The 18,779-nt window shown below is 50.7% G+C and overlaps 1 long non-coding RNA gene across 1 annotated transcript; it reads right to left on the bottom strand.

Annotated features, from left to right (window-relative positions):
• On the bottom strand, positions 1-2,125 carry LOC136366167 (uncharacterized). Its single transcript, XR_010744476.1, has 3 exons — positions 2,045-2,125; positions 1,311-1,418; positions 1-843 (listed from the first exon to the last, which is right to left on the bottom strand). It is a non-coding gene; the product is annotated as an uncharacterized lncRNA (long non-coding RNA).
• Positions 2,126-18,779: the final 16,654 nt, after the last annotated feature.

Raw genomic sequence — 18,779 nt, 5'->3', positions numbered from 1 at the left:
GGGGCAGACTTGGCTATGCTGGACCCCAAATCCTCAACATTCCTAGAGGAATTCCCCCAAAGTTCATGGAGACGCTTCTCTCTCTGAACCCTCCTCCCTGGCTGTATCACCACTAATCTAATGTGGCTAATTTTAAACGAAGCTGCCCTCCCTTGACATGCATCTCCCCGTGGCATTGAAATTAAATGTAGGCTGTAATTTGGCATTTGAGAAGCGAAAGGGATGGTGGCCCTAAGGGAAAAGATAACAGCTTGGCTGTTTGTGTTAAATAGCTGTCTGCGAGCTTCAAACTGCAGCCAGGGATTCAGCTCACTGCGGGCAGGCTGCCAGCCCCCGGCCTCCTTTTTGGCTACAGCTCCTTCACAGCAGGAAGCTCAAGGGGGGATCTCAGTCCCGACCCCCCCCACTGCATCTCACAGGGCATCTGCTTGTTCCCCACCCTCTGTGGCTTCTGCTAAAACTGTCTGGCAGGCTCCTTGCTCCAGCCCCAGGGGCCACGGCCACCAGGAAAGGACCAGGGATGGATGCTCAGCCACGGGGAAGGAGAAGTGCAGTCCTTTGGGGCATTCTGAACCTGGCATGAGGCAACCCAGCCCGGCAGGGGCATCCCAATTCCATGCTGCACCTTGCGAGGTGGTGGCAGCCCATCAGGGTCATCCCTGCCAAGTGCTGCACCAGTGTGGATTTGCAGCTGGTGATGCTGGGATTTGGCCTCAGCACGGCACAGAGGTCTCTAGATTGGCTCCAGACTCCAGCTCTCCTTGCAGGGGAAAGCTGTCTGCCACCTGAGGACTTTGCTTTAAATAACAGTTTGCTTCTCTCAAATCCAATGTTTCTCTTGGCCTGAAACAAAAATTAATTTTAATTTCAAGCTCGCTTTTTTTTTATATTTTAATGGATGCTGTTAATAAGAGGGAGACTTTGAGATCGCAATTTCCAGCAGCAGAACATGCCTGTTTTGGGGGCAGTTTGTTTTAAACTGGAAAAATTTGCCAAGGCAGTGGGAATTTGCCTGGGCTCCTAGGTTCCTCCCAGTCACCTGTGCAGGGGACACTGGGGCAGGCAGGGGATGGAAGAGGCAGATGTCCCCGTGTCTGGGGCCAGCTGCAACCCAGGGATGGGGCTCCCCGATGGGATGGTTACCTAGTGCACCCCACCTTCTCCTTCCCAGCCCACCCACCTCCACCCCTCTGCCCTCCTCCTTGCCCGCACCCAGTTACCATTTCCCAGGAGCTGCTCATCCCTCCCAGCCCTTTGTACCGCTTGTCTCCATCCTCCCCTTTGTTTAGCATTTTAATTATTTTAATTACCTTGTTTGCCAGCTTATCGCAGCGCTCAAACCCATCTGTGTGCGCGCAAGCAGACACAGACTTTTATCTGCAGCCCGCCGTCAGCCCCATTAGCATTTTTTACTCTGGCTTTGGAGGAGGAAAGGAGAAATTAGCATTTCTGCCTGGGCCGGTGGGGCTGGCACGGTCGTTCCTCGCCTCGCAGGGTCACTTCATTCTTCCCAGAAGAATGGGACTAATTTATCTCTCCCCCCTCCTTGTATCCATTTCAAATGAGAGATTAATATAATGACAAACATAAAGCCCAAGCGGGGGCAATGCCTGAACCCTGCCATGGGATTTTCCCTCTCCAGGGAGGCAGGCAGTGGTGTTCAGGTGAGGTGGATGCTGTCCCCAGGGAGCATCTTTGGGTCGCCAGGAGCAAGGTGTCTTTAGGAAAAAGCTTCTTTCTGTTGAATTTGGATGCTAAAATGCTGCTTGGTGGTGGAGACAAGGGTCAAAGGCAGGGATGCTGGACCCAGCTGTGAGTGGGAGGGGACGGGACATGGCTGGAGGCTTCAGGTTGGGGTTAAAACAGCAATGCTGCTGCAGTGGCAGGTGCTTTCCAGGTGGGCTGCATGGCTTGGAACCCCCCACTCTCCTTTAGGGACAAATGAGAGATCTCACTGCTGGAAACCCACTCTCAGCATCCTCTTAGCACTACTTAAATGTCTCTCCCAAAGAGCCCAACCACCAATAAATCTGTATCAGCTCACCTTCAAACGCACTTCAGTGCCCTATTTTCTCTGCACAACAACAAATTAACAGCCCCGGGTTTGGGAATGACTGCCAGCCCCCCGCAGCAGGGCTCCCCTGAGTAACCCAAGACCCCTTTTTACTGCATTAAAGCATGGCTATAATCCTGCTATGAGCTGCACCTGGAGCCCTGCCCATGGGGAGGCGGCTGTACTGAGGGCAAGGCTGGATGAGCAGTGGTCCCCTATGGAAAGCTGGGTTGCCAGGGGTGATCGTGGATACCCAGCTGTGCCATGGTGTGAGCAGGGTGGAAAACACCCCATGGAGTTGAGCTGGGCAGCCAGGAGCTCCACTTCAGACAGGACATCTGTAGGGACAGGACACCTCATGGAGAAAAGAACACTCCATGGAGATAAGATGTTCCATGGAAACAGAAACCCTTTTGGAGAGAGGACATGTATCCAGATCAGGATAACCCTTGGGAACAGGATGTTCCTTAGGCATGGGACCTCAGTTTAGGACAGGATGTTCTTTGGGAATAGGGGACCCCCCATGACAGGACATCCCTTGGGAACAGGATCCCCTGTTCCAGGATAAGAATGCCTCTTTGGGACAAGAGTCTCATGAAGGGCAGGATGTCAGTTTGGGACACAAATCCCCTTAAGGACAGACAGGATGCCCTCAAAGAACAGGCCAGGCCCTTTGCTGCAGCAGCCAGGGCCCTCAGATCTCTCCAATGCCTGCTTCTAAATCTTCTTTTAAACACTCAACACACTTCAGTGTATGAATAAAGGGTCTCACATTTCTGATTAGAGTCACCAGGAAAAATGGAGTGAAATAATCAAATTCCAGAGCAGAAGAAATCTCCTGAAAGCCTGCACACCTTTCCTGCACACAGTGAAGTCCTTTAAGACCCAGGAAAGGCAAGAAAGGCAAATTTACTAGTTCCAAATCTGTCAACAAAGGAGTCAGAGACAAAAGGATCCATCAGCCTAGATAGTCCTGAGGGAGACATGCAGGGACATTGACCCTAGCAGCCAGGGACCCACCATGTCTCTCCACAGCTTGCCCTGGGAAAGCAACAGGCCAGTGTTTTACCAAGGTCTGGGCTGCAAAACTTAACAAGGTAGAAGGAGAAACTTTGCTAAAATAGCTTTAGGAAATCATCCCACCAAAGGGATGGGGTGAAGAACAAAGGAAGGTGGAGGGAACCAAACCCAAGGGAAGGAAATATCAGTTCATTGAATCTGCTAAGGTGATGAGGAGGAGGGAAAGGAGGAAGGACTGCCCGACCACCTCAGCACAGCCCGGTGCCAGGCTTGGCTGTGTAATGTCAGTGGTGGCATTGCAGGGCTGGTGAGAGAAGAGCACCATCCCAACAGTGTCCAGCTATGCTATGCTGTGGGAGACAGCCACTTCCTTCACAAGCACGTCATCAGCTCTGTGCTCCACTGCTGCTGGAAAGCGTGGCAGATTCGATCTATAATTTACAGGGTTATCTATCTGGGAAGCTGCTTGACAAGCCTGGGAGAGCAGCACTGCCCTCCTAGCACCTGATCTTCTTTTAATTTAAAAATTCTTTACATTGAGGCATGGTATGAATAAGGGCCAGTGACAGTAACCATCCCCTCCCTATCCTGCCATTGCCTTCTTGGCTTGCCACAGCAGGTCCTTGCACACTGCTTTCAGCCTCCCCAGCACACAGTTTGGAGGTGTTGTCTCCTGCATCTTTAACTCAGATGCTCGGGACAGGTTTTCTTAGGAAGCCCCTGGAGATGCTGCAGCTACCAGGGCCAGGCTGGATGATGCTGGTTGCTGTGGAAACAGCAGGGCCAGATCCAGGGACAGCAGCATTTTCCCTGCACCTGGGACCAGCTCCTCTCACCTAGTTTGCAGCTGGAGAGCATAGGATACAGGAGAGCTGTTCTGGTGGCACTGGGCTGCTCCCAGCCCCAGTCTGCTCCAGTCCCATTTTCCCCAGGGATCAAGGGGCTTACCCCGCTCTCACTCTGTGTATGTCATGCACAGGGTGTTTCACTGCATGGGGCTCTCTGGGGTGGAACACAATGCTTTGGACCTGGGCCACCACCTCTCCTCCAGCCACCTGGGGGCCAGATCCAGCCATCCCCCCAGGAACTGCATGGCACAGCATGGCAGCTTCAGGCCACCACATCCCAGGAAAGACTTTTGCACCAGCACTACAACTTCACTCAACCAGTGCACCACCACTGGCTCTCCTAAATGTCACCCAGACCTGCAGGAGGTGGGACACAGTGGGACAAGCCCCTCAGGATCCTCCTTAAGTGTAGCCAACCTCCACCATCAGCCAGGCAGGTGCCACTGTGTGCCAGGCTGCCAGCCATCCCAGGTTCATCCCTGCTCCACTCAGGAGCAGCTCAGCTCGTTATAGGGATGCTGGGATGATGGAGTATCCTGCCTGAGTAGAGGAAGCCAGGTAAACCTCTCCATCCATCAGGGCCCCCACTTTCTGCCAAGCACATTAGGGGATAATTAAGTAAAAATAGGCCTTCCGACCAGTGTAGCTCATTAAGGGCTAATTAAGTTAATTAGTGCCAGGTGTGGATTGCAGCGCTTGTGCGTGTGGCTGTTGTTTGCTGTAATTGCATTTTCTCAGCAGCTTCCTCCGCCAGGCTGGAGTGCTGCCAACGAGGAAGGGATTCAGTGCCCGCTGTTGGTGCAACATGGGGCAGCTAATGGGCACCCAGCGATGGCACCGCACCAGGGACAGTTAACCCTTCTGTCCCCATGCCCCCCAAGTGGCTCTCCCACTCCAAAGCCAGGGCCTGAGCAGGGGCTGCCCCTGCCTGTCCCTCTTGGTGTGCTCCTCCTGTCTGCATACAGGGGATGGACAAGAGCCTGTGCCACAGCAGTGCCCAAAAGCAGCCAGGAAGGCAGGGCACAGCCTCCCAGGGAGCCAGCAGTGGGACCAAGACCTCTGAAGGTGTGTGAAGGTGATAGGCAGGGATGGAGCAGCATATACAGCCATGTATGCTGGTCATACTGGTGCTGAAAGATGTAAGAGGGATGGTGGAGAAAAGGGTGGAGAGGAAGAGAGAAAGGCAAGAAGCAAGCATGAGAGAGTGAGGAGAGGATGCTGGGCTCTGATCTCTGCTTGCCGCACTTGGGAGCAATTAGAGCTACTCTGCCTGTGGCCCACAGAGACACTGAAGGGATGAAGATGTGACAAAGACTGGGCTATTTTTTGCTGAGGTTACTGTCACTAATAAATGGAAACTTTCCCTTGACACGTGTTCCTGTTCCTTCCAGCGTCTGGGCATTTGGCACTCTCCTCCAAGCACAGCCTTGCCGGTAGCAGCCTCACTTGGAGCTGACCCACACTCCCCCCAGGGAGACGAGACTTGTAAACAATTCTGTGAAATACAGCTGAAAGGCGTTGAGGGGATGGAGAGGCTGTGCAAACACCCCATCCCTCTCCCGGTGCCAGGAAACAAACTCCAGTGAGGCAGGAGCAAGGCAGAGAGCTCCATAACCCGGGATAGAGGCTGGGGAGCACAGCCAGCACTGTGGGGGGCTGCCTTCCCTGCAGCCTCTATCCGATGGAAAGTTCCTGCTGCCTGCACCACTGTGGCAAGTAAGCCAGGGAAAAGGGAGCTGAAGGGGAGGCAGGAAGAGATGGGTCCTTGCATTGCCACCATGATCTCTCAGCACTGAGATAATTGCCTGCTGGTGACAGCTGAGGTCAGGCATGACAGATACCTTGGGAAGAGCTCCCGGCTCCAAGACCTCCCTGCAGCAACCCAGTTCAATACTGGGGTTGAGAGGTAGTTTTCCTAATCTCCCCTAGCACAGGCTCTCTCTCAGTGGATCCAGGTTCAGGCCATGATCCTTCCATCATCCCTGCCTTCAAAGGGCACAGAGCCCCATCAAACAGCACCACACATGGGCTGAGATCCCTGGGGAGGGATAGGGAGTAGTAAGGTACAAAGCCTGAAGGCTTGGAGCTCCCATGGGGTGTGATGAGAGCACCGAGGCAGGAGCAGTGCCCACCTGGATGCTAGGGGATCAGTGGGGTGCAGATGGACCTGCCTCTGCCCTCTATCTTCCCATGACCAAAGGAGGCTTTTTCATCTTCCTCTCGCTGCTCCCTACCACCCCATCCTGATGGACCAGGGATGTGTGCAGCACCAGGCAACCCCACTTCATCTGCCATGGGAAAGGGGCTGGGTGTGGGGGGGATCCTGCAGTGCCCTCAGATGGCTGGTGGGCACATCCTGGGGCTGGTAATTCATCTCCCCTTCCCTCTGTGCTGGCTTCGCTGCAGTGGGATGTGGTTCACCTGTCCCCCTGCTGCGGTGCTGAGAGTGGGGCAGGGCAGGAGAGCTGAATGCTGGGCATGGAGAGGCCAGGATAAGATATGGAGCCCAATGCCACCAATTTGACACCTGCAGTAGAGAGCATGTGGCCAGGCAGAGAAGGAGGCAGGGAAGCAGGCAGGCAGCTCTCTGAGGCAGCTCTGCAGCACCCTCGGCTCCCCTCTTCCTGGTGCTGGGGAGGCTGACAGGATCATTACAGCCGCTATCTGGGCTCACGGGCTCATCCCTCTCCCTTTCGCCTTTTGCATAATGGATAGGCTGTGAGTAATGGGAAATGGCAGCCCAGCCGCGCTTGCTGGCAGCCCCTTAATGAAGAATATGGAAATCTCATCAGTCCAATCAGGCCAGCAAATGAAACTGCTTTCCCCCGCCGATGTGAGCAGAAGGCTAACGACCCGCGCTCCCGGGCTCCATCCCGCTCCCAGGAAGCCCCCCCTTCCCTTTTCCATGTTGACAAGTGAGCTGTGAACTTCATTTTTTCTGCCAAGCAGAGCCCCAGCTCACCTTCCCTGGTCCCCTTCCCCAGGCTTGGGCCAGCAGGTATACCTGTGCTGAACCTTCCTCTTGCTCCTCAAGGGCATCACTCCTCACTCATGGAGGAGTCACCAGCTGCGTAGCACCATCTGCAGGTGTCACCCATCCCCAGCTCCTGGTCCTCCCTTGTGTCCTCCTGCTGTGCCTGAGCCTCTCAGCATCAGCTTTGCCACAGCTGCAGGTGCAAGCCAGTATCCCATGGTGAGGATGTGGGACATGTGGTCCCGCAGCTGCAGTTACCTAATACCACTGTGTCCCTACAAGCACTGAGGTCTGTTGGGCTTGTGTCCATAGAATCCCAGCACAACTGAGCTTCATGGACTTGTGTCTTCTCCTGGAGTGACACCTGCAAAGAGCTACAGTGTGAAGAAACCACCATTTCTTCTCTTGTCTCCCTTGTCCACCACCCACAGCCTTGAGCCTGGTACAGAGCACAGATCCATCTCCTGCAGCATGCACCATCTCTGAGCAACACCTTCAGTCATGACACCTGCACAGTGACACCCCTAGTTGTGCCAGAATAGGAGCATCTTCCAAGAAACTCTAACCCCCAGTTACACAGGGGCCACACTGCTAGGAGCCGGCATCAGCACCCCCCACTCCAAACACATCCCACTTGATGATATACCTTTTGTCTCCTTCTCCCCATAGGCACTGTCCTGGTCCCGAGCAGCCTAGAAGTGTGTCCAATTCAGGTCCCACAGGTTTTGCTGTTGCTCTGGGGTCCTGAGCTGTTGTCTCCATGGAGCTACGAAACGCTGTCAGCTTGGCTACCATGGTGGCCTAGAACTTTGATTTGTGTGTCTTGGTAAGACATGGCTGAGAAAGCCTGACCATGTCCATAGTGGGGCACAAGACATGGTCAGTGCCGGGATCTCTGTCCACACTGGGATCTATACAAGGATGATTACCTTGGATAAGGACCTGAGGGATGCAGGTTCAGCTCTGCCTCGAACTCACTGCACAGGCTGTTTGCCCCAAATCTGCATCAAGACTTCATAGCTGGACTTACCGAGTCCAAAATGTGGCAAAAACTAGATGTTTGCACAGCAGTTCACACCAGCTGACCTCTGGCCAGCATCCTCTGGTCTTTGCAGAACTTCAGGCAGGGGAGAGCAGCAGCATCCTCCCCTGCATCTGTCTGCTCCGTGGGCAAAGGCAGGAGGCTGGCAGGGAAACGGCCGCTCACTGGTTTGGGGGAATGTTTAATTACTGGCTTTCACAGCCAGTGTGTGGCTCCTAAACTGATGGTGTGCCTTGGCTGTGAATTTGCCCAGAAACACTGGGGTGGGTATAGGTTTTTAATAAAATCCCCAGCCATGTGTACACCCAGGGCATTCAGCCATGCATAAATACCTTCTGTAGCATATGCTTGTGCTACAGCAGAGGATGCTAACTCAGGGCTGGAGGAAACCATTCGTTTCTGTGAGTTATAAGATCATATCTGGAAACACCTCTAACAAGCCAAGATCAGCACGGCAGCGGAGCTGGCGCTGGTCCCCGGCGCGGGCTGTTTGCACACACCAGTAATGATGTGAACAAGCGGCTGTTCAAGGGGCTGATCAACATCAAACCGTTGAAATTAAAGGCTGAGGAGAAGCAGAGCCATAAACATTTATTGCAACACTCTGCATATCATCAGCTGCTGATTTGGAGGCAGTGGAAATGTGCAGCTGAAATAATAGGATTTATCGGAGTCTGAGATGAACTCTCCTTGATGGATGGTTGTAGAAGGGAAACAATGTGCCATCTCCAGCACAAGGCCATTCCTAAAATACAGCAAGGAGGTGGGGGGGGGGGGGGCTGTTGCCTTTATTAACACTAATCTCTCACCATTTTAGAGCCCACACCAGCCATCAGACTCAACTGCAGCTGAATGAGGAAGCCAGCTTGAAGACAATGTGCTGGAATATCCCAGAGGAGTGGAAATCAGAGTTGTGGTCTCTAAACGCTGAGTGTGTAATTTGCTGGAAAGTTGACACCCTTTCTGCTTCATCTCGATGTGTTTTCCATTTGTTTGATCCCCTTTACATTTTTTTTGTCTCTGGTCTTCAGACAGAAAAAGCAAATATAAGAATTTCTTCAGCTGCGCTCTCTTTGCTTCCCTTTTTTTTTTCCTGTTGCTTTGCTAACACAACTCGAGTTCATTAATAATGACACCAACAGTTTGCCTTTTAAAGCAAACCCCATCTCCTGACCCCCACCAGTGCAATGGAACCTCACCTTTGGAGGGGAAACACAGCTGCTGTGCTCCCCCCAAACAGAGGGTTAAGGCAGAAACCAATGGCACTCAGAGCTCAGCTGCTGTAATCAAATTGTCTCCTGTCACCTTGAGCACCCTGTAATGCTCCTACAGCTAACAGGCTGGGAGGAGGAGAGGGCTGAGAAAAGCAGTGTCAGAAGAATGTAGGAAGAGAATAATTTGATAGATTTTTTTTAGGGTTTGTTGTTGGTGTTTTTTTTTTTTTTTTTTTTTTTTTTTTTTTTTTTTTTTTTTAACATTGATCTGAAAATTGAAGTTATGGATTGTTTTTTAAAAGGGAACTTCAGAAAAAATCTCTCTCTTCATCCCCTCCTCTCTCTCTCTTCTCAAAGTGATCCCAGAGAAGTATTTCCAGGCAAAAGTCTCTGACTTACAGATCATCCAAGGTATTTTATGCACATCAAAGTACCTAATATTTGAAACAGGAGAAAAACCCAACTTGACTTCATCAGATTTACAAACAAGTTAGCTTTGGCTGCACTGAACATCTGCTGCTGCAGGCCCCATAGAGAGGAACTGTCTCATACCTCCCCTGGGAACTTTTGGACAAGGCTGGATGCAGAAAGTTCACTGCTGTGACAAACTGGGCCTAATTTGCCCTCTAAAAACAGGAGGCCAGCATTACAGCTAACAGTCTACACTCTGTGGCACTGACAGGACAAACCCATTTGGATCAAGGCCAGAGGAAACGCAATGCTGTCACTGTCCCATCTGAGACATCCCTGAGAGCCCCAAATTTAGTGCACCATTCATACCTCATTGGTCTCTATACTACCCCCTCAGCACCAGCATCTCTGATAAGACAAGCCTCCCCAGGAGCCTCTATCTCATTTTTCTTGCTCAAATGGGTTGCAGAAGGGACTTGCTTTTGTTTCCACCAACACAAAGCTGAAAAAACCCTCAAAGCTACATCCGTATGGGATGTGGGTGGTTGGAGAAAAATGGGTTTCCTGCTGCTTTGTATGTCCTAAAGCCTATTAACTGGTACTCTGTCTCTACCACTTCTTGTTTTGCCTGACAGGTTAAGCCCGCGTTGGCTTGATGAGACATTAGTGGCAGAACTTTTCCTGTGCCAGCCTGACACAATTTCCACTCCCACAGTTCCGATGTCCCTGATTAGCTGCTCTTGAAGGCACCATTTGAAGATGTTGCACCACAACTTCTCACTGAGACCTCGAAGGGACCCTGTAACCCTCTGAAGATGGCTGTGAACTATGTAGAAAAAAAACTGGTTTTCTCAATGTTGGTGTAGCGAGTGACGAAGGCGGAGTAGGGGGGCAGGGATGCCAAAGCAGAGATTTTCTCCCTGTTCAGCTGCTTCAGGCGTTTGGCTTCTTGTTGCCCAAGCTCCTCTATCCTCAGTAGTGAGAACTGCAGCCCTTGTTCCTTCTTCTGGTCCACAAGCAGCTTTCTTCTGCTGCACCTCCTAACAGAGATCTGTTCCTAAGGTGTACCTGAGCTTGCTTCCCCCTACCTGCCCTGACCCCTACTCTGTCTCACAACACGGAAACATAAAAAACATGAATGCTAATGCTCCTGAAAATGCAAGAAAAGGGACTTTTTCAGTGTGGCTTCACATCTCGGGGTTGTTCAGGAGCCATTTTCAGCACTTCAAGCTGAAGTGCTTTTGAAAAGGAGAATCAATGCTGAGGCAAACTGCCCAAAAATGAGGGTTCAGTAGGCTGGTGTGGGGGAAGTGCAGGTGATGGAGTAGCAATGGGAGAGTGCCTCCAGTGTGTGATCCCTCATTGTGGCTGAATCACTAACCCTAAACACATAAATCAAACCCTGCTTGGGGATTACTCCTGCCGGCGCACTCTGTTTGATCCAGGAAGGCTCATTTCAGCAGCAGCTTTTGGAAGGACCGTGCCAAGGCTGGACAATGGGAAGGGCTGCTCTGTGTTTCTGTTAGCATTGACACATTTGCCCCATTCATTATTCGTGGCTGGTCTGAATTTTGCTTCCTCTTGGTTCCCAGCCTAGTTTTTCCCTGGGTTTTCATGCCTCTGAGGCAAGCAGCACTGAAATGGTGCCAGTCCTTTGTCAAGAGCCAACTGGGCATACCCTGGGCTTTAGTTTTTGCTGGTGACAGTCCCAAGAGAAGGTGTCTACTGGTCTTCCATTGTCTGTGTCACCTCTCCTCTCTGCTGTCCAGCTCACTAATCAATTTTTACATCTATTAGCTGATTTTTAATTTTTTTTTTTTTTTTAAGTAGACATGATGGAAGAGTAGGGGTCTCAAAGACAAGCGTTAGGAAAACTTGTCCAGATCTTTTTTCTCCATCTTCTCGCAGCGCCAACTGAAGAGAAAGGCTATGATGTATGAGCTCACTTTTAATCAGGTAATCCAGCTGGGAGAGAGAAATACTGTAACAATTCATTCAGGATTAAATAAAAGCTTCTGGCAGTGCCTCCTACCATCCATAAGACACTCATTGTCTGTGCTACAAGTTGCAGGCTCTTCTCTGCTGGGCAGAGTCCCCCAGGATGGCCAAGCACTTGGACACTGCCCATAGCAGGAGCCACTCACTTCTCAAGGGGTCCTTATTCACTCAAACAACACCAGCTTGGGCTTTATCTTCTGTTTATGCAGCAGAACTGAACAAAACCCAGTGCCCTTCCTTCCCAGCACCCCATCTTTCCCCATGCCTTTGGCTTTGCACAGGTGCCCTGAAAGCAGAGCAGTGTGGGGCAGGGTGAGTGGGAAACACAACTGCGTTGCCAGTAATAAGTCCTCAGAGTCTTCTGCCCAAATAGTGGATTTTTTTGACTTCTGCCAAGACACTATGAAGTCTGAAGGCCAGGAAGAGAATGGTGCTATGGGGCTCTCTGAAATTACCTACCTGGACCCAGGCACACGTCTGGTCAAGTCAGGCTAGAGTTTCTCCATGGTGGTTTGGCCAACACTGGAGCTGCCAATGGTGCAGGGAGACAAGGGGAAAGAATTGCTTGCTTTTCCCCCGTAAAGGCACTACCTAGTCTGTGTCCACATTGCCTCTTCCCTGAAATGCAGTGCCAGTCACAGGCATGAGGAAAGCGAACTGGCTGTCCTTGGCATTTGATATAAGGCTTTCCACAAACACCAGCTAATGGGAATTCCTCAGTGGTGTCCCTGGGAGCTTCAATATTGGATGTCAAGGCAGACTTTTGTCTTCTCAGCAGGCAGTTGGACCTGATGTGCTTAACCCTTTTCAGCCCGAACCAGAGGGTAGGGACTGAGGATGGCAGGGCCTCAGAGTGGGCTGGGGTCCTGCTCCAGCTCCCTGCTGTGCTTGGCTGCTCCATGCCCTGGCCTCAGCTGCACAGCACTCCTGCTAACTCAGTGCACATCCAGCTTCCTTTTATTGTCAAGGTGCCTCGGAGGACAGGGATCCAGGAGGATTACTGAATGCCTTGCAGCTCGGAGCCGGCAGGCACACGGGGCACAGGGCACGCTGAAGGGTTTTGTTTGTGCCTGGTGAGAGCAGCTGTGGGCAGGAGTGGGTGAGCGGGGAAGTTACCAAAAGAGAAATAAGGAAACAAAAGGCGAGTTCGGGCAAGGGGGGGCCCCGGTATGTTTGCATGGGGGAGGGCGGGAATTTCTTTTCTTTGTCGGAAAGTCTAAAGTGCCTTTCTTTAGTGCCTCGGTCGCTGCATGGGGCCTTGGTCAATAACATTCCTCCCTCACCCTGCGGAAGGAGACGGGCCAAGCAAGGCACGGCTGAATGAAATTCCTCTCACCTCACCCCGTAAACATCCCAAGAGTCTGGCCCCATTATGGCTGGGTACAAAAGTCTGGGTCCAAGGCCGAACAAAAGGATGGGGAAGAAAGTGCAGGTTGCCAGGGCAACGCCGTCCAGGCTGCCTGGTTTTATCAGCAAGGGGCCTGGGTTTTCTGCCTGAGTTACGGGAATCTGAGGCAATTTATTTCCACCACAAGACAGAAGCTTTAGAGGGCAGCATGGTGAGGCTCTGGCTTCGCTTTTGGTGCTCTCAGCAGGGCAGGTGAGGTGGGAGCAGCCGGCGCGGTCTCCGGGGAAGCCGGGTGCCCTGACAGCCCGCAGCATCCCGGGAAGCACGGGCAGCAAAGCGACACCCAAGAAGCCTCCTGCAAAGGTTAACACAGAGTGGTGGCCCTCCAGGGGGTCTGTCCAATCTGCCCCTTACAGGATGTGGGCTCTGCCCCAGCCTCCTCTACACAGGGAGTCTGCTCATCCCTCTGTTCAGAGTCCATCTCCTTTGACTGAGGATGTACTTCTCCCTGCTTGGGGATGCCAGTACCCTGGCAGGCTGGATTAAATTGGGGAAAACTCTTTTTTTAATAGCCTGAAAGAGGGGGTTTTACAGTTTAATCCAGACAGGCTTTGTTAGTTGCCTTCCAGATGAGGCATGGAAAAGATGCCTTATTTCTAGGCCTAGTGTTGTCTGCACCAGAGCGGATCGGGTCCACTCTCAGAGAGCATCAAATTGCCTCTGACAAGCCTGAATTGCAGTGGGAACATCTGGAACCCAGTGCCTGAGGGTCAGAGGAAGCAGGATTGCCAGGTCCCCCAGCACAGCATTTAGCAAAGCTAATGCAAAACCTTAAAGCTCGCTGAGCCCATGAGGACTGGATCTGGGATGTGTTGGCCTCACATTAAAAAGGATGAGTTCAGCTCTGGGAAATTCAGTTCCAACTAGATTCATATCTTCCCCTACCAGTTTTGGTGACAAGAAACAGAATACTCTAGAGACCTGGAGGCAGTATGGACTACATAGCAAACTGGCTGACCTAGATGTTACCAAAGGGTATTATGGCACTATGGAAAGTATAATTCGGGCATCCACTCAGCACAGTGGCTCTATTGGATAGCAAAGATGTTCATGATGTGGCTCCCAGTCAGTCTGAAGAGGATGATAATGCTAGCTGTAGGGTCAACATGCAAAACAGAGAATGACAGTACAAAGCCTGAATGGTATAACAAAATAAGATACAAAAGTCAGAGACGTTGATGTGTTACAGCCAGGACAAGCAGGTATTTGGTTTCCAAACAAACCAAAATGCCAAAATGCAGGTGTGATGACAAGGTTTCCAGAGCAGAACCTCTTGCAGAAGAGAAAGAACCACACTGGGTGTTGTGAATGTATTCCTGGTTTGTTTGATGTTTTTACTGTGGGACTTGGGGAGTGTGTAGGATGGGTCAGTAGCATGCAAAGACCTGGAACAAAACTTGCAGGCCAGCTCGGTTAAACGGCTGGAGCAGAACCAGCTCAGCAGGCCATGGAAAGCATTCGGCCGAGACAGCCTGCTCATCTCAATTCATCTAGACAAATTTCTAGACAAATGCGCCAAGCTGTGCTCAATGGAGTGACAGGGAAATTACTAATTAAACTGAAGATGATGGGATTAGTGGGAAGAAATAGAAGTCAGGCACAGAAGCTGTACCTCTGGACAGAGGCAGTAGCAGGCTAGACAGAGCTCACCACTGGAGTTTCTCTGGAATCGATCCTGGGATTGATCTTGTTTATTCTCTCCATGAATGATGTTGTCATAAGAAGTGGAAGCGCTTAGGTTAAGCCAGCTGATGACGCAGAAGGGGGAGGCATTGTGAATGCAGAGGAGACAGGAGATCAAACAGAAAGCAGCAGACAACCTTGAGCACAGAGACGCAGGAACGAGTTGAAATTCAAGAGCACGAAATGCAAGACTAATCACAGGGTTGGGGTTTTTTGTGCTAGACAGGGAGTGTGTCAGTTGGACATGACTGAGGAGGAGGTGAACTTCGTTGTAGCAGTCATGGGTGATTATGAACCACCAATGAGCTAAAGGCACAAAAAGGCAAACGAGACCCGAGGGGTTTGGGATATTGCCAGTAGAAGCAGAAAATTATTAATAGCATTTGCAAAGTACTGACAAGACTTCATCTAGCATTGGGTAGGAGTCCTGGACAGGTAGGCTGAATTGCTGCCAGAAGCAGTGCAGAAAAATTCTCTGAATATGATCAAGAGACTGGAGATCCTGTTTCACAAATAAAACAAAAGATGGAAGGAGTTATCTTCTCCATCAGTGTGCTAGTGATAACCAAGCACACCACAAAAACTCAGTAGTTAGAAAGCAAGGATCCTGACAACCCCAGACACCTCATGTCCCTGTGTGTCCCGCCCACCTGAAACCACCTGAGCTCTTGCCCTCCACACAATCACTTTTGCAAAAAGCCCCTTGGCACGTTGCTCCTTCCCCCTCCTCACCTTCGTGCCTGGAAACTGATCCCCACTTCAACTCTAAACAGGCAAAAAGAAAAGGAACGCCAGTAGACTGGGTCTTTTGTACAGCAAAGCAGATTAGGGGCCTCCCAGGGACTTGCAGCTTGTAAGAGGGAAGGGCTGGGAGACGGAGAGAGGTAGGGGGTGGCTCTGTTCTCCTCCACAGACAGTGAAACTCAGACCTGCCTTTCGTTTCCGCCTTGCAAAGTCTTTTTTGTCCACCTTCTTTCCTTCCCCCCGCCACCTCCGCTTGACATTGTGGATCAGCTTTTGGGAGACTGGGATCTTTTCAGTTCCTGCTATGGATTTAATTCCTGAAACATGTGTCCTGTTCCCTGCTCTCATGCTGAATCAAGAAAGCATTCGCCCAAACAAAAGCCAAATCTCCCTCCTAGGGGCAATCAGGAAAAGAGGTCCCTGCAGTGGTCTCTGGTTTGAAGACAAAAGGTTCCTTGGACTATAGACAAGTGGGTTAGTGCCACCATGGATTATAGAAACAGCTGTGGAAGAAGGATTAGCCACCACCTGTGTGACAAAGGCTACAGGTCTCCAGTCCCAGGGCCAGCAGGACGCATGGCAGATGCTTTGTGCCACCTCTCTGCCTGAGCTTGAATTTCAAGGTGCTTTCTTTATTTTCAACATGCTCCACTCAAATGCAAAGGCTAGGATGAGCCAGACTTGCCTAGACTCAGGTTTGGACAATCTCAGCCTCTTTCAAATGGAATTGACTGATTCCCTGTTTCCTGCAGCCCAACCCCTCTTTGGCTGTGGGCTGTAGGAAATGTTTTGGTGGGGTGAGCACACTGAGGCAGAGCAATGTGGGGTACAGAGCAAGCACAGCTGCTGCTGCTGCCACCCAGGCACTGAGCTGCTCGTCGTGCAGCAGCTTGGTCTGCCATGGGACACTGGCTTTATTAAAGCCTCTTGACCTGAAGGGAAATTGCTACACCTTTTAAGTGCTCTCTAATGTCCTACTTGTTGGTGTGTCCATGCAGCACCCTATCCCTTTACCCCTTCTGGGCTCAAGCTTTATCCTCTGTAAAACAGCCATAGCGTAGACCCATCCTTTGGCAGGGAATTTGCAAAGCTAAAAACATTACCAGTTTTGAAACATTCAGCTATTTTAGTGAACTCTACTGAAAATCTTTTTAGGAGACTAATAATCCTACCTCCCTAGAAGAGATTGAATAATGTGCAGTAAATCCTGCCTCGGGCTTCGTGCACTGAACAACACAGTGGAAAAGCCTTGTGAGACTTTTTGCTAACAGTGCAAAGGCTGTCCTGTGCGTGGGATGAACGAGGGTCCCCTGGAAAATAGCTCAGCTGTGGAATTAACACTAAACTTGCTGCAACCAGATTGTTTTGGGCAATTTCATGTGTATATGCATGTTTTGTTCTATAACAGTCACTTATATAGCCCTTTTTGTCAAAGAGTTTTTGAGTTAAACTTTAAACAAAAAACCTCACCAGAAGGGTAATCCAACACTGGAACTGTCTGCCCAGGGAGGTTGAGGGGCCTCCGTCCTTGGAGATATTCAAAACCTGATGAGATGTGGTACAAATCAACCTGCTTGAAATGGCTCTTCTTTGAGCCAGGTGGTCAGATGTGGTCTCCAGAGGTTCCTGCCAACTTCAACTGTTCTTAATTTTTAAAAAGCTGTAGAATGATGATTTAGCCTCTAAATTTCAGCCCACAAGGTTTGCCATGGGAACTGACCATCCAGATGCAAAAGCACGGAGCCTGCAACCCCTTGAGCTGAAGGCAAGGAGACACGCTGCTACCCAAAGTGCATGAAAAGCCTCTTCTCTTTGCTTCTTCCATTCAGCCAAGAGAAAAAGACAGTAGTGGTGGCCTGAATTATGGCACTTTTGGGTTTTTCCTGTTGCTGACAATAACGAGGGACAGCATTAGTTTCCAGGCAACTGATTTGGTGTCTTTCCCCAGGCCTCTGGCCGTGGGGTTTCTCACTGAGGACCCAGTTTTCTTCCCTTCCCTTTGTAAGCATTACACGTTCACCTAAATTGCACTCCACTCTCCTGGTTGCAGGTTTTTTGACTTCCTTGCAGCAACACCAAGTGAGTGTGGCAGAGATTAAAAACTGGGCAGGTGAGGGTGGCAGAAGGCACAGTGGTAAAGTACAGCCACGGAGAAGGGAACTTGGGTGCTTCTTGTAATCTGCAGTGATAAGACAAAAGTAGAAGAACTGGAGAACTGGGATCAGCACACAACTTTGACAGACCTTCATGTCTACACACCTAAAAATGCTACAAACCACTCAAAACAGGTTTATTGAAAGTTAACCAAGTCCTCACCTTGGACTGTGTTGCTACTGCAGCAGGACCTAAGGCAAGAGGCACCTATGATGCTGCTAAATACCACAGCATATTCCCTGCTACCTCACTGCTGGGCCTGTGGCTTCTGAAGGAGAATAAAAACACCAGTCTTTACCAGATAAAGCTCAATAAAGCTGGGTATTTCCAAGAACAAAGGAAATTAAATTCTCCAGACTGCACTGTAGAAGTGATCCCCAATGTTCTGTGGCCCAAACCTGTGTAGAATTGTAGATATAATTCTTTTAGGCATAGAGATTTGACTTCTTAGAATCAGAATATTTTCCCTGGAATATTACTTTTAGTCTTTAAAATGGAAAATTCCAGAAGAGAAGGAGAACTTACAGGTTTCTAGGAATTTCAGGAATCACCTGTTTCTTAGCTGAAGGCAAACCAGGAGCCAAATGTGACCCCAGTACAGGCTCTGCCCTCACCAGCCAGGGCCCTCTTGGGTTACACTCACATCCTGGGAAGAGGGGAAACTGGAGCTGGGAATCAGAATGTTCAGATCAACCCCAGGGAAGCAGCAAACATGCCATTTCATACAACATGAAATGAGATCCAACAGGGAGGAGGAGAGGGAAGGTGAAGGGGGATCCATTATTCATGAAGGCAACAGTAGTACAACAGAGCTTGCACAGACCCATGCAGCGCTGGATAAGGTTACTGCAATAAGGGTTGGTAATGGTATTCCAAAGCTCTGCTTCTTCGGTGTAGAAAGCAGAGAGGCATTGAATCCTTCTTTTTTATTTTTTTCCCTTCCCTTCCCTTCCCTTCCCTTCCCTTCCCTTCCCTTCCCTTCCCTTCCCTTCCCTTCCCTTCCCTTCCCTTCCCTTCCCTTCCCTTCCCTTCCTTTCCCTTCCCTTCCCTTCCCTTCCCTTCCCTTCCCTTCCCTTCCCTTCCCTTCCCTTCCCTTCCCTTCCCTTCCCTTCCCTTCCCTTCCCTTCCCTTCCCTTCCCTTCCCTTCCCTTCCCTTCCCTTCCCTTCCCTTCCCTTCCCTTCCCTTCCCTTCCCTTCCCTTCCCTTCCCTTCCCTTCCCTTCCCTTCCCT

Source organism: Sylvia atricapilla, chromosome 11 (genome assembly GCF_009819655.1).
Source record: "Sylvia atricapilla isolate bSylAtr1 chromosome 11, bSylAtr1.pri, whole genome shotgun sequence".
NCBI classification, from domain to species: domain Eukaryota; kingdom Metazoa; phylum Chordata; class Aves; order Passeriformes; family Sylviidae; genus Sylvia; species Sylvia atricapilla.
This window is presented reverse-complemented; position numbering and strand designations above follow the sequence as displayed.